Source organism: Lepisosteus platostomus, chromosome 16 (genome assembly GCF_059453375.1).
Source record: "Lepisosteus platostomus isolate fLepPlt1 chromosome 16, fLepPlt1.hap1, whole genome shotgun sequence".
NCBI lineage: Eukaryota > Metazoa > Chordata > Actinopteri > Semionotiformes > Lepisosteidae > Lepisosteus > Lepisosteus platostomus.
In genome coordinates this window covers 8,358,392-8,371,880 of record NC_142626.1, presented here as the reverse complement: position 1 = coordinate 8,371,880, position 13,489 = coordinate 8,358,392, and the positions used below count along the sequence as shown (strand labels likewise).

The 13,489-nt window shown below is 42.9% G+C and overlaps 2 long non-coding RNA genes and 1 gene segment (V, D, J or C); 2 read left to right on the top strand and 1 right to left on the bottom strand.

Moving 5' to 3' along the window:
- The window catches only part of LOC148646800 (Ig kappa chain V region Mem5-like), a 40,682-nt gene that overhangs the window by 21,634 nt on the left and 5,559 nt on the right, over positions 1 to 13,489 (top strand).
- Positions 1 to 13,489, bottom strand: part of LOC148646801 (uncharacterized) — a 54,447-nt gene that overhangs the window by 39,584 nt on the left and 1,374 nt on the right. The gene's annotated exons all lie outside the window — the stretch shown is intronic.
- On the top strand, positions 5,634 to 11,400 carry LOC148646802 (uncharacterized). Of its 2 annotated transcripts, none has more exons than XR_015927724.1 (4): positions 5,634 to 5,757; positions 6,060 to 6,826; positions 9,116 to 9,472; positions 10,845 to 11,400. It is a non-coding gene; the product is annotated as an uncharacterized LOC148646802 (long non-coding RNA). The 2 variants fall into 2 exon arrangements; XR_015927725.1 differs by having other exon boundaries at positions 5,635 to 5,757; positions 6,060 to 6,146.

Below are 13,489 nucleotides of genomic sequence, written 5' to 3'. Positions count from 1 at the left end.
GATCTTATCGAGAGGGTTATCAGAATACAAAAGATATATATTCAATCAGTTACAAAGTGTTACATATATCAAGAGGACATACATTCAGTATATCATTCATTTAGACCGTTTCATAAATGAACTTGGTTATAACGTCTACATTAGATACTCAAAACAAGTACATAACTCTTAGGAATTAAATTGATATCAACTGGTTGGGATAACAATTGAATTCTCGAGCAGTAATGCAGTGAAGTTGAATACTCATCCAATCTTTGGGGATTCAGATCTCCTGCGGGCACAAAGAAACAGTTGCAGGCTGTTGCTGTCCATTCCGCGCTCTCTGGCTGCGTGCTGTGCGGCTTGCGACGGTGCGCTGCTGATGTTCACTGACCGGCTAGTTAGTGTTGGCTTTAACTAGCAAAGTTTGCACACAGGAGAAAAGATGACTGTGAGTCCCAGCAAGTCAGGAAGAGGACCGGTTCGTTCCTGATGAAGAGCTAGTTCTGAATAGTGATTCAGCTGTCCACAGTTCCGACCTGTTCATGAGGCCTGCTGCTGGTGCTAACCTTGGGTGGATCCTCTGGTTACTCTCTGGCAACCTCCGCTCTAGACTCTTAGAACAAAGGAAAGTTCTGGCACTCGGACACACTGGCCGTTCCGTGGTTGTCCGGGCTGAGTCTCAGGATGGTCAGGAGGCGCGCTGCGAGAATGTCCTGCCCTTGGGAGCCTTCTGCTCCTGGGCCGTCCTGCCCTGGAATTCTCCTTTGAATTCCCTTTAGAAAAGTCCACAGAATTCTCCTGAATCCCTTCTTGAATCTCTCAGGCTCTCTGTGTTGCCTGTTTTTACCTGGAGGAACTTCAGCTCGTTGATTGGCTGAAAGTTCCATGGGCATCAGAGTCCCACGTGGGTTACTCGGCCCTACCAGTCCCTGATTGGTTGATCAAGGTGAGATATGAGTCACTTACTCCTGACACTTAGGAATGCAGTCCAGATGTCCAACTGGCACTCCCTAGACAGATAGGCACCAATGGATGACCATTGATCATGATAGCCAGGCTTAGCTAAGCGCATCCCCCTTTGGGAGCTGTCCTAGGAAACCTTATCAAAGGAACCTTAAATCAGCCTGGACACCACAGAGATGAACCACAGAGATGAACAGAGAAATGGGGCCTCATTTGGGAAAGCTCAGAAACACTTAATTCTGCCTTATTAATAAGCCTCGCCGCTACATCCTATAAATCTCATAATTCACAAGGTTCAGAATTTAAATGTTCCCCTTTTTTCTTCATCAACTCTTAATACACAGAAGGACAAATTATCAGCTTGTGCTGGCTGGGCTACTCCAACAACCTGGCTATTTAGTCTTTTAGCGTGAAGCTCCAGAACAAGGCCGTGCCCGTCAACATCTTTCTGCTCATTAGTCCAACCTGTGCTCCTGGACTTGAGCATTTTCCTCTTCATCCCTCCACCTGCTGTTGCTTGAGCTTCATCCCTGCCCTTGATACTCAGCTCAACATCAGCTATCAGCAGACAGAGAGAGACATTGGTTTGGTCTTGTGCTCTTCATCCCTCCACCTTCTGTTGCTTGGGCTTCATCCCTGCCCTTGACACGCAGCTCAATGTCAGCCATCAGCAGACAGAGAGAGCCTGTCATGCCCAGTACACCTAGAGGGGGTGCTCTACTTCTCTCCTGTTCCTAGTTCCCTGTGATTATTCATGTCTTTCTGGTGTGTCTTGTTGTGTAGCCTATTTACTTCCTGCTTCTGCTCTGCTCCTCGCTCAGCATTGAGGTTCGGATGTCCTGAGACCTGCCTAGCACCAGGTCACTCCTGTCCATGGCCTGACGGCATAGGTTTCTATATGGCATTTCCTGAACAGCTGAGCCGGGGCTAAACCCCATCTCGCCGCTGCGCATAGGGTCTATTTTCACTCTCTTGCCATTCCACGGTTCATCTTTTCCAACATCCATAACAGAGCCATTGGCCTGGTCTCATCCTCTTCATCCCTCCACCTTCTGTTGCTCAATATCAGCTGTCAGCAGACAGAGAGAGCCATTGGCCTGGTCTTGTCCTCTTCATCCCACCACCTGCTGTTGCTTGAGCTTCATCCCTGCCATTGACACTCAGCTCAACATCAGCAGACAGAGAGAGCCATTGGCCTGGTCTTGGGCACCTTTGGTGTTTAACTCCTCCACTTCCTCCCCTACAATATCTCTACATACTGTGAGATCTAAGAGGATAGAGCCTGTGCTGGAGAACAAATGCTCTCCTCCTGAGCATCTTCAATGCCTGCTCGGATCTCATCATCTCTGTCTTCTCTTCTGCTTTCCAGGAGACCTTCAGACCTTCACAAAGGTTTTAAACATCTCAATAAAGAGGCAAACTGCCCAGTCTAACTCCCTGGGACATCCCTAAATTCCTCCACCAAAATATTCACTGGGCTGTGGGTGTGGCTCAAAGTTTTAAAGTAAATTCTGACTAATATTATTTTTACAGTGCAAGATTTAGACCAATATCCTTTTACACTTTTATTTTCCTAGATGTTTTTAAGAGACAACAATAGAAGAGGCATTAACAGATAAGCATATCTGATTGCTAAATTCATTTAAAGCAATTAATTAATCAAAGATATACATAGTAATCAACATAAATGTTCCAAAACTTTTCCACAATTTACTTATAATGAGAAACAGAAATGATTTAATTTAAAAAGTATTCATACCCCTTGTACTTGCTTAAACTCACACAGGTGGAATATCATACATTACCTCAAAAGTTACACAATTTCTTGATTGACTCCACCAGTGTAAGAAATTACTGGATCACCTGTTGTCAATTCTTTTGTAAATATAAATACCCCTCTCTCTGTAAGGTGTTACAGCATGGTAGAGACTTTCTGCAAGAAGTCAGAGATATTATTATAGAAAGGGGGAGGAATCTGGTGAAGGGTACAAGACTATTGCCTCAGTGGAGCTCAGTGGAGTCCATTGCACAGAAGTGGAAGACTATGAAACTACAGCCACACTGCCAAGATCAGGCCACCCCCCTAAACTTAGTTGCTGGACTAGAAGGGCACTTATCAGAGAGGCTACTGCGAGGCCAACTGTGACACTGAACGAGCTACAGAATGTAACGAAACGTAGTTCTGGACCCTATGCAGATGGTATAATCTGGAATTAAGTGGAAAAGGACGACGTGGAGGAGATGACGAGGGTCAGGAGGGATTGACAGACAGGGGGGCGTGATGATGGTGAACTGGTGTTCGGGGGGCGAAGCCAAGGCGAACAAGTCCAAGGATTCCAGGGAGGAAATCTGGGGCAGAGTCCAAAAGTCCAAACGGGGTGATCCAGCCGAGACGTGACAAAACAGAGTAAAAAACTGGAACGGGATCCGGTACAGAGACAGGGAATAAAAACAGGATGACGAGGCCAGGCGCTCCTAGCCCCGGACTCAGCTGGGTCAGGATGCCGATAGGAGGCCTATGCCCTCAAGCCGTGGATGTAGGGCGACTTGATGGTAGGCGGGCCTCCGGGTGTCCATCTTCCACTGCAGAGCCCACAGTAGCGACAGCGCCCAGCTTAAATAAGGAGTGGCAGGTTTGGGGGCAGGTACACGTAATTAGAAAAATAAGAAAGAGCTGGAGCACCCTTAAGAGGAAGGATTACGATTGTGACACAGAAGTTAGTGGCTGTGATGGAAGTTAATGTACATAGGTCAACAAGGCTTTCTACAAAAACAGCGTCTGTGGGAGAGTTGCAAGGAAGGAGCCCTGGTTGAAAAAAAAAACCCATATCCTAGCCTGCAAAGAGTTTGTAAAAACCCATCTAGAAGATACTGCAGGGACGTGGCAAAAAGTCTTGCGGTCTGATGAGACAAAAGTGGAACTTTTTGGCTTGAATGCTTAACTGTTTGTATGGCTCAAATCAAACTCTGCACATCAGCCAGGTTACACCATCCCCTCTGTGAAGTATGGCGGTGGCAACATCATGTTATCAAGATCAATGGGAAGATGAATAGTGTATATCGCTGACAAATCCTGGACAAAACCCTGGTACCCCCTGCCAAAAAGCTCAAACTGGGGAGGACGTTTGTCTTTCAATTAATAGACAGACTAGATAGGTTTCAAATGAGTGGAGGCCTTTGAGCCGTTATGTTCATATTTTCATTGGCACATGTATATTTCTTCCACGATTACATTTCAAATGTAGAAGTACAGTAACTAAGGACTCCATTTACTGTCTATGGCTTACAATCCTTTCAAATTCAAAGTTGGGCTTTACTTATAAACATTATTAAGCCCCTTCAAAAAAGAGAGGGCTACATGTCCATATTAAATAATCACAGCTGTATTCATATTTGTTCACCCTAAAGGATTGCAAAGAGCCTTATAAATATGAGGGCAGCTCTTCTGCTCCAGCTACCCAACTGCACAGCAGATCAGGTGCCGATGTGAGAAATTACATCATCAGCTGAACTAAAATTAAATAAGGAGAGGGCAGATTGTGCAAGCCCTGCTCCTTATTGAATTACCACATAGATAAATAAAAGAGACACAGATTAACATTTAGCCTGGATAAAGTGGTTAGAAAATGGATGAATAGATAAACAATTATCAGATCTTTCTGAAATATCAAGACTCATCACAATGTTAAACATACAACACTGGTGATCCTAATAACCAGAGGTATACAAATATAGTAGAAGCCCTGCTTTTTTCACAAAAAGTGATTTAAAAAACATTTTATCATATATTTATCATTTATTTTTGCACGCATGCTTAATTTGTATTTTGTCATATTGACAAGATGTTCAACTCCTTTTAGTTTAGAGTTAGATGTTTCATGTCCTGTGCTTTTTAACTGTGTCCTCAGGTTAGCTCTCTCATTTCTTGATGCCTGACTACAGGGATTATTGAGTTTCAGTGCTGGGCCTCTGACACAGATAAAAACACATTTGTGTGTGTCTGTCTCCCCCTATAGGTGTTTCTTGCAGCTGCAGGTAAAATAACTTGGACCACTTTCCCAGATGGCTGCACTTTGCCTTGAAGACACCTCAGTGCCCCTCAGTGCCTTTCCTGTCACTCTGATTGTTGAAGTGAAACAGTCCTTTCACACTCCTTGTCTGTTTCTACAAATCAATATCCTCTACCTTTAGAAATTCAGTAACTAAAGAAAGTTTCACCATGCTCCCAGAACTTCTTTTCAACATACAGAAATATCTTAAAATTGTTTAACTGCCCTTTTTTAAGAAATACTGCCCATTTACTGTCTGGGTGAAAATGAGAAATGGAATATATTACCAAGCCAGTGAAGGAAGTAAAAGATTTTTCTTTAAGCGGACAGGCATTGTGATCTTGAGTAATTCTTTACTTTAGATGCTAGATGTCAGTGATATATTCTTGTTCTGTTGTTAGGTGCTGTTAGGTGTTTTTTTACTTATAGCACTGCATTCTGTTTATTGATATACTGTATAGTGGAGAACAGTTCACTCTGCCACCACAGAGCAGGAAGATGCACTGAGACAGAGCAGACCAATAAAATACAGATTCACATAATCCACAGTTTACTATTATTATCATTAATCAAAAGGGTGACTTACAGCACATGCAAATTGTTTAGACCACAAGCCTGCGTGGTTTGCATAAAGGGAGTCAGACAGTTTTAAATCTGAAGACTCATCACCACTCTGACATTTTTTTCAAATCAGGAAAAGACATCAGCCATGGTGTCAGTCATTTCAGTCATCTGGATTATTTTATTCTACACTTACTGTATGGTGAGTCAAAGAAATATTTATCTACATTTAGTTCAAGTAGATAGGTGCGTCAGCATGCGAAGGCTGCAAAGGAACAAGTTAAAGGTTTATTCCATGCTGAAAAGAGAAGAAAGGAAACACGATGTTTCGGCAGTGGAGCCTTCTTCGGTTGTGAAAAACATGTTTCCTTTCTTCTCTCTTCAGCATGGAATAAACCTATTAATTGTTCCTTTCTCTACATTTGTTTTGTATTTTCACTTAAATATATATTACAATAAAATGGGATCTGTCTTATACACATTGTTTCTGTGTTGTTTCTGCAGGGACTGATGGTGAGATTAAAATGACTCAGACTCCAGCCACACTGTCAGTGTCTCCTGGGCAGGATATCAGTCTCCAATGCAGCGCAAGTCAGTATATAGCTGGAAATTAATCTGGTACCAACTCCAGGCTGGTCACAGTCCTAAACTGCTGATTAAAGCTAGGGATGGGTGATTTGAGTTTCCAGTCGGGTTTCCAACTTGATTTAATGACAGCTGATCCAGAACTGTTTTTACCTTCAAAATCACCAGAATTTCAGGTGGAAAATGCAGGAGATTATTATTATCAGAAGTATAGAAGCTTTCACAGAGTGATACATAATAATAAGGAGAACAAAGTGATGCAATTAATAGATGGGGATTATTAGGAGGCCAACAGGAAATTATACTAGGATGCCAGGGTAACACCCCTGCATTCTTCAAGAAACACCATGGGATTTCTAATGACCACAGAGACTGAGGACCGCAGTTTTACATCTCATCCAAAGAATGGCTCCTTTTTACAGTCTGACATCCCCGTCACTATACTAGGGCATTAGGACCCACACAGACCACAGGGTGATTGCCCCCTGCTGGTCCCTTTAATATCTCTTCCAACAGCAATTTTAGTTTTTCCCAGGAGTCTCCCTTCTAGCTACTGACCAGGCTCACACCTGCTAAGCATTAGTGGGCTATCAGTTGTGAGTTGCAGGGTGCTATACTCTTCTGGAGACTGAGAAAGGACACATACAATGAGTCAAACTGCCAACCAGTCTTTCTGCTTTTTTCAGGTTGGCATTTTGGCTCCTTCTTGCTCATACTCTTACTCATAATCCATCTCTATCTCATTAGGAGTGAATCTAATGTGAAGTTAGCCTGTGTTACTGTACATACTGTACTGTACGTCCTCGGTTCGTCTCGTACATCTGTATGTAAGATATTCTTTATTTTACCACTCCCCACCAGATTTATTCAGTTGTAAATACTTAGTAGTTACAAATGAGCTCCTAGATTCTTGTTCATTCCAGTGTTTTCTAACACAGAACACTTTGTTCATCTCATTTCTTTCCTAATATTTGCTTTCGAATACTGTCTGTAAGGCTGTTCACTTTCATGATAATCTCTTTGTTTGCTTCATCTTCTTTTTCCTTTCACTTGAAAGGGGAGTTTGATCTCTTTTTTAGATTTTCCTTTGCTTGACTGGATTGTTTTTACATAGCTCAGTAATAAAAGAGTTAAAGAGCAGGAAAAACAATGTCTTACATCAGCTATTCTCAGATTTCTGCACATCATTTGAACATGATCGTCATACCTGACTTCCCCAACTTCCACAGCAATACTAACTATGGGAGAAAGCTGTCCTAGAAGATAGCCTTACTTGGAGCAGGGGAGGAGTGCTGGTGTCATCCATGCCTTTTCACCTGTGCTCCTCTTGGGAAGAGTGCCAGCCTTAAGCCTAAAACTTTGGCCTAAAAAGCACATCACTCTTCAGCCCCTTCCTCATTCATAACTGAGCTTCAGGTCCCTCTCTGTGTGCACACTCTATGATAGCCCTTAACAATGACCAGGATTACACAGCCCATTCCAGGTGCACGTCAGTGTTAATAACCTGACCTGAGAAAGCCTCTTGCCTTTGCCTCCGGACTGTGTTCCCTGATCTCCCTTCAGCTCTGATCTCTGTGTGTCACTTGACTTCACCCCTGGCTTTTAACTTGACTGAACCTCACCCTGTCTCCTGATCAGCCCTTGCGCGTGACTACAGTGCCTCCACAGTGACCCCCCACTTGTTTTGTATTACGACCCCAGACTGTGGTTACCAGCATCCTGCAGGTCTACCAATCAACCATGACCCAGGAATTTCCATGTGAGCTGTGACCTGTGGCTGATGTGAGAGCAGCCCCTGACACAACATGATCCTCTGATGAAACTGTCAAGATCCTTCCTAGAATGTGTGCTAGACGTCACCCAGTTGGATCAGCTTCAGCACCATGACTGAATAGCTGATTATAGACCCACAATGCCGTGAAGTGAAAGGGTTTGTTACAACCTGATGGATCATAATGACTGTGTGGCAGCTCGTTTTTATTTTACTTTCACCCTAGAAAAATCTGAAATTGAAAGCATTTGTTTGTTATCCTTGGTCTGGAAGAATCTCCATTTCTCTTCCTCTCATTCGTCTTCGATGTCTGGGCTCTTGTGCAGAAGCCAGGTGTTTGGTGTATCTAACCCTCCTGGCTGCCTCACACACCTGCTGAAAGGGAGCCCAAGTGTAAATAGGGAGGATTGCCCTCTAACACAAGATCAGGGTGTGGTTGTTAAAAGTGAAAGTCTGGGAGGATGAAAGGCGCTGGAGTGTAACGCTCTGTTAAGCTCATGCAGTTCCCCCAGCACAGCATGAGGCAGCCTGTGAGGCAGAACTGGCGAAGGTGAACAGGGTTTCAGCTCAGGGCTGTGAAGGGAGGCAGGTGAAGGCAGCGACCATCTGGCTGTGTGGTTTCTCTCTCTGCTGCTGCTGTGAAACTGACTGTCAGTCTGCTGCTCTGTGATTGCAATCGCACTCTTTTCCTGTGATTGTCTCTTTGCTACTGTTCTGTGATTGTCATTCTGCCTTACTTCTGTGGTTCTGCCAAAAGCAAAACAGACTAAATTAAACTTACAGTTTCAAATCTAATTTTAAGGTAATTTAAACAAATTAAGCTGAATTTCATGGGCTTCTGAGCAGCAGTGTTGTGTCATTTATCTGTGAAATACCATGTTGGCACTGAATGTGATTAATTCTTTCTCACTTTTTGTTGAAATGTGAAATGAACTAACTTACAGTATGTAAAGTAGGTGACAATGCTAAATAATTGAATGAAGTATGTCTATTATGAAGAGTTCAGCATATCATATTAAATGAACATTGTATATTGTATATCATATTTTTCTGGTTTATAAAAAGCAATCACTTTGTAGTAGCCTTAAAACAGAATATTTTAATTTAGAAATGTTAAGGACATTTTTGATAAGAGTTGGCTTTCATTTTTTTCATGTTAAAAGTATAATATATATCTGACTATATTGCAAATTTGTCCTCACAGCTCTCTGGTCCAGGGGTGCCTTCTGCATGGAGTCTGGATGTTCTTACTCTGATCAAGCAGGATATTTCCTTGTGCTCCAGTTCTTCCCACCTTCCAGAGCCCTGCTGGCTGGGATAATCGATCTCCGCAAGTTATTGCCCCCGTCTGCTTGTATCAAAGTGCCCTGTGTTGGACTGGCATCCTAGCTGCTGTCCCACCTTGCGCGAAGTCCTCCAGAATAGACTCTGGACCAGGAATAAGAGACTTTCTGATGATGGATGGACTCAGATTTGTATTATACAAGAACACAACTACACAATGCATCTGACTGTCAGACATGTCTGTTGTGGTGCTGGAGACTTCAGCCTTAGATGTACTGTAAGTCTTAGTAATAATTATTTCAGTACTGTACATCGATAAAGTTTCTAGTCAAACACCACAGAAAGAAAATCAAGTCTGAATAAGAAAGAAGAACTGAAAGGAAGACATTGACAGTGGAGGGCTGGGAAAGAGCAGTTTGGTGCAGGTTTTGGTACAGCTGCGTATGAGACTTCACACCACTTTATTTTCACTGACACAACTCTTTGATTTATAATTAGAATTATTAGATGTCTTGATAAGTACAGAAGATATACTGTGGTGCTTTATTGGCAATCTGTGTATGTAAACTAATATATGTATATAGAAGTGCTACTGCGGGCAGTTAATTGTGCAGTTTATGTCCTAGATGGGCTGCTGGAAAAGGACTAGGTGCTGCTGTATGCATGTATGTTGATCTCCCTATTCAGATTCCTCACCGGGTGACTGTTTATAACCCCATCAGCAGCAGAACCATGAGTCCCCCCCATAGACTGGACTCCAGTGGTTTGGTGGTGAGCAACTGTGACAGACAGTAGGGGTCTGGGCTTATTATTAATTTTCTGGCTCCCACCTTCCCAATCCCACACTGTTATGTGGCTGAGGAGATTGATGTTTCATTTTCTATTGGTTTGGAAGCAGGAAAGACTCAGGAGGGAAATAATGTACAGGCCACTACCCTTGGGGGGGGAGTCTATCCCAGACATTGCCATGAAGCTGCTGTGCATCTTCCTGACCTCTGTACTGAGAGGTCTTGCTAGAGCACCTGAACCACAAATCTGGACTTATTTCCCCAGGTGTTGGGGAAGTAGGGAGGTACTAGACCCAAGCTGGATTTCCCATTCTCTGACACATGTCCTGCAAGTTAAAGCACAGATAAAAGCATTTTAAGATCGGATCCAATTGGTGATCTTTCCCTCCGAGATAATGTATCAGTATCCAAAAACTGGAAGATCTTGTCATGCTTCATAAGGATTGGCTGAGCGTTTTAACAGCAGCTCAAACAAGAAAGGTGGGGAAACACACTGCCTCCAGGCTTCTGTGCACTGTTCACAGAGACTTAGGCTTTAGACTTAGGATTGTGAACACATGTGTCAAGCCCTCCACTCATCCACCCCCATATGATAAGATCCTCCATCTGAGACTGAAGAAATGAAATTATATCTTTGTTTCACACATTGAATTGATTTATTTATGCTTTTATGATCTCAGTATTCTAAATGAGGTCGAACACGTGTGAGGGATCATTTTAGCTAAAATTTCCCTCAGTTCCTGTGTGAAATGTATCTTTATTTCTTTATGTCTGGTTCTCCCAAACCTCTCATTGCTGTCCTACGCTGAGAGACGATGTGCCTCTTCTCTCCAGCCTCACTCCATGTTGCTTTTCTCCCAGGTGACACTAGGCCCTCGCTGACATCCTGCCCCCCTCCAGCAGAGAGCTGTCGGAGAAGAAGTTGGCCATGCCGCAGGGTCTGGTCAGCAGGGGCTTCCTGTCCTGCTGGAGCCTGTAGTGGACAGTGGACCAGCAAAGTCACCAAGACCCCCGGCCTCCTGGACGGCACTGGCCTGTACAGCTGGAGCAGTACCCTGACACTGTCAGAGGCTAAGTGGTCCTCAGTGGCCACTGTGGTCTGTGAGGCCACCCACAGCTCCCAGACTCCCCTCTCAACACCCCTGAAGAAATCCGAGTGTACGGAATAGCCCAGCCCAGATTCTCAGCTTCATTCCCAGATTAGAACTGCAGATAGTGGTGTTTAACTGTAACCTGTCCGTACTGTGATTCAGAAGCAGAGGGCTCTCAACCCCTCGCCTGTGTGGCCCTTCGTCTTGAGCCAGTGAGCTGCTTGTGTTAGACCCCTCTCAGAGCTCTGCTCATGTCTGAGTGTGGAAATGGTCTGTTGCTGCAAGTGACACAGCAGTCAGAGTAATAAAGAGTTTTTGGATCATAAGCATCAATGTTCTGACTATTATTGACAAACATTTTGTCTCATATTAGACTCCTGTAGCTAAACTGGTGGAGTTACTAATGATTTATTCTTCAAGATTCATCTACTGCTGGGGATCATTTTTACAGTTTAGTTTAGTGTGCTAATGAATGGAGTTTAGAAAAAAAGTTCAGGAGGGATGACAAGAGCCAAGTTCAATCAGAATAAGCTCTCAGTAATTCAAAATCACCTCTGACGTCACTTCCTCACCTAAAACATTATAAATACTGTATGTGATCCCCTTATCTCCCTCTCATACATCTTTTTACATCCCTCCTCCACACCATCTCTACCTCTGCAGCTGCCCCTTGGTCACTCCTCACTCTGCAGGGGGTCCCTGCCTCCCCGTCCTCTGGCCAAAAGGACCAGGACGGTGAAGCCAAATTTTCACTGAACACTCCAGAAACCTTCTTGGATGTTATTCCCTGAGGATATTCCCTTGTGTGTGTGCCCTGTGGTAAAGTTGGCTATGATACACACTCACACTCAGCTCATCCCAGAGTGAAGACTGACCCTCCGAGCAGCAGATTAAAAACTAATTACTGTCAAATGTGTGCTGCTGTACGGGCTACTACCTGTTAATGCAAATCATTTTAGGTTAGTGGATCACTAACCTCTTGGGATAGTAGATCAGTAGATCTAGTAGATCAGTAGATAGTAGATCGGGAATCTGTCATTTACATGTACGTGCTAAAAGCTCTTCCTTTAGCCAGTTTTAAAGAATGATATGTGTTTTTGAAATTTGATTATGTCTGATGTTCTTCAGTGTGAATTGACCCCAGACTATACCCCAATTTGCAATGTGACTCAATGGTTCTGAGCCACTGTTTTGTTCCTTTTGTATGAGGTCATTACAAGCACCTGAATGAATAAAACGTCGCAATATTCACAGATACCCTGAAAAATACACACACCTGTCTTCACAAAATTGCAGTAAAAGAGGTGTCAGACGATATTTTTAGAGCAGCAAAGAAAACATCAGCTTTGCTATATAAGAAATAGGTTTACAGAATTTTACAGTGCAATTTCTTCCGACTTGAGAAGGCTAGCCTGTCTGGAATACTACTTATGTATGATTCATAAACTGAACATTAATTAAATCCCAACCTTTCCAGTTTTAGCCTTGAAACTTGAGAGTTTATCATTTTTCCAAACAAGGATTCAAAGCTACAGGAAGAAAGCAGGAGACAGCTTCTTTCACAAACAATTGTGAAATCTATCTAGATTTTTCACATTCTTTGTTTTTTTTGTAACACTGAATATTTATCTTGACCCCTTTTTTTAAAGAAAAGAATTAGTTTCCATGTGAGAAAAATTATAGCTTTTCAACACATCATGTTGTAACATCTTGTACATCATTACACAGTATGTACACATACAAAATAGAAGATCAAGCCTTTTACAATCTCTCCTCCAAAAACAGACAGTATCAGTTGAAGTTCACAGACAATGGTTCTGCAGTTTAATATGTGATCTTGCTGTTTTAGATAGTGAGGTTGCCTGAATGGCTTTTTACTGTTTGTAATCTGTGGTGCATTTAATTACTGTTATTTCAACTGTAGCCATAGTCAACAACCCATGTTAACACCTGTGTGTGCAAAGCACCAGTGAACTTACAATTTAAGAAGGGATTTGATGTGCACAGTTTCTGTGCTCTTGAAACACTGGCACTGGGCAGGAAGGCCTCAGGACTGTAAGATATATATTAATTGGTAAACCAGGCAGAAACCAGGGGGATCTGTTGGGAGAATCTTCTAAGATCATTTCAGTACTCCAGCCTTACAAGGGTTGCTTGTGTTCTTCACGGCTCTTACTTACTTCACAAGGGGACTGTTGTTTTGTTGGTGGTGTGTTAGGATAGGAAATGGAAACAAAGAGCACGCCTAGTCGAGGAAAGATCTGAATGAAATGCAGAAAGACACTGATCATAACATGGAGGAGGAATCTTTTGAAAGAGTCTTAATGGATTATGGATCAGATTGATAATCCAACCAGCAGTTTCTTTTATTACTGAATTCATCGTTAGGATCAAGGAGATTTATATCTTGGCAAG